Source organism: Protopterus annectens, chromosome 1.part2 (assembly GCF_019279795.1).
Source record: "Protopterus annectens isolate FY-2018-M chromosome 1.part2, PAN1.0, whole genome shotgun sequence".
NCBI classification, from domain to species: Eukaryota; Metazoa; Chordata; order Ceratodontiformes; family Protopteridae; genus Protopterus; species Protopterus annectens.
Window position 1 is genome coordinate 883,008,130 of NC_056727.1, and position 2,500 is coordinate 883,010,629.

Here is a 2,500-nt window from a genome sequence, read left to right on the forward strand (position 1 = left end):
AGTAGCATTAACTTTAAAGGTGAAGGTTTGTCTAGTGTCCGGATGTATGAACATATTGCCTCTTTCGATATAATTGCAATAATTACATCTTCCACAAGGATGTGTTCCTGGGAGTGAATCATTGTCATATACCTCTCCACGGTGACATAATAATTTTTTAAGATTGCTTTTATTTTTATATTGAAACATAGGTTTAGCTCCTACTATCAATCTAATAAATGCAGTGCTTTAACAAGAACTTTTTGGGGCGAAAATAATTCGTCAACAACATACTTCAAATGTAAAAATATAAAACATTACTTTAAGAAACATGAATTCACTGCCTTCTGTAATCTAGCGGTCATAACATAAATGCAATTATCATTAAAGGCTTCTATATAATAGTAAAATATCAATTCATTGATTACTTTAAAAGTATAAAATAAATATTTACCACAAAATAGTGTTACAATTAATCATGGCTGCCTTTTCGCATCCTATTTACAAAGGCAGCTACTGAAGAATTCCCTAGCGTCAACTAATACTACTGCTATTCTTGTATGACCTTATTTAGTGGAAGTTCCGTAGTCCTCATAAGGCTGCAAGTATAGATCGCAAATGTATACCTTGTTGCCATTCTACATAAAATCAACTATGAATTCAATATCTAAAAAATATACGCTACTTTGTCACTACGTGCAATACCTACGGAATGTTAAGTGCAACATTTTACTGATGCAACTGTTACTATAAAATCAATCCGGAAAAAATATAAACTTTCTAAAATATTAATGTAAATACTATATTCATATTAATTAGAGTAATATATAACTAAGCAGTGTAGAATTCTAACTGTAATGTCAATGTCATTTAAATAGAATACATGTATTGTATATGCATAGAAGACACATGTATAATAAATAAATAATCAATTGTCTATCCTTATTAATAAAGCTATTATGAATATTTTACTATATAATTTTTACATTATTATTAACTTATGAAAAATGATTTTAAATTATTGAATTTATCAATTGTACCTCAGGGAATTTATCAAAAAAATTTTGAATGAATATTTAGCTATATCAACCAAATAATTCATTTTATCATGTGTCATAGTCATTTAATACGCCTAGCCTTCAAAATTGGTTTTATGGAAGCTCTCTCATTAAGGCCACTTCCTTTATCTGCCCTAAGTCTCATCATCCAGTTAACCTCTCTCCCTTTGGTGATATTACGAATATTGCCTTCTCTAAACCTGGGCATAACATTGTCTAAAGCCATAAATGTGAAATTATGTTGGGTCCCATAATTATTGACATGTTTGGCTAATGCATTATTCATATATTGTATTCTAATTGCATAAAGATGTTCTCTAATCCTGGTCCTAAATGCCCTATTAGTCTTGCCAACACAGAACGCTTGGCATACCTGGCAAGAAGCCAGATACACCAAGTTTTCAGTGCTACAAGTAGCATTAACTTTAAAGGTGAAGGTTTGTCTAGTGTCCGGATGTATGAACATATTGCCTCTTTCTATATAATTGCAATAATTACATCTTCCACAAGGATGTGTTCCTGGGAGTGAATCATTGTCATATACCTCTCCACGGTGACATAATAATTTTTTAAGATTGCTTTTATTTTTATATTGAAACATAGGTTTAGCTCCTACTATCTGTGCAATATCATAACTACTGGTTAAAATTCCCCAGTGTTTGTTAATAATGTTAATAATATCCTTCCTATCGTTAGTATAGTACATTTGCATTCTCACTTGATTATTAGAACTTCTTATAATGTGTGTTTTATTTGATGAGAATAGTATGGAGCTGCTCTCCCATTTCTTAAATTGGGTATGTCCTTTAGGTTGCTTTCTATTTCACCCTGTTGATATCCTCGTTGTAGTAATCTACTTCTAAAACTATCCATCTCTTGCTGAAATCCTTCCTGCGATGCATTAAGTCTGGAGATTCTCATGCCCTGTCCTTTCACTATGTTTTCAAATATATGGCATGGATGCATGCTAGTTCTATACAGAAGTGCATTCCTATAACATTTCTTCCTATAGACCCCAGTGTTTACTTTGTCTTCTAGCACACACTGTAAAAAGACATCCAGGAACTCTATCCGGTCCGTGGAATATATGTGAGTGAACTTAAGGTGGGAAGTAAAATTGTTAATAGCCTTAATAAAATTGTGTAAACTTGCATGAGTACCCTCCCAGACAAGGAAGACATCATCCACAAAACGTCTGTAAAATCGCACGTGCAAGCAATACTGCATATACTTAAACAAAACATCTTCCTCCCACATAGCTAGATACATGTTGGCGTAGCTGTTGGCACATGATATGCCCATTGCTACGCCTTCAGCCTGTAGAAATATTTCATCCTGGTAAACAAAAACATTATTTTCCAAAACGATTTCCATGAACATAGCTATAAGGTCTATGTGTTCATCTGTGTAACCACTATGTAAAGTTAAGTATTTCTTGATGGCTATTACGCCATCTTCATTAG

The 2,500-nt window shown here is 32.7% G+C and overlaps 1 protein-coding gene across 1 annotated transcript in view; it reads right to left on the bottom strand.

The window, feature by feature from the left end:
* CCDC107 (coiled-coil domain containing 107) overlaps window positions 1–2,500 on the bottom strand; it is a gene marked incomplete in the record, with an annotated part of 750,510 nt that overhangs the window by 340,592 nt on the left and 407,418 nt on the right.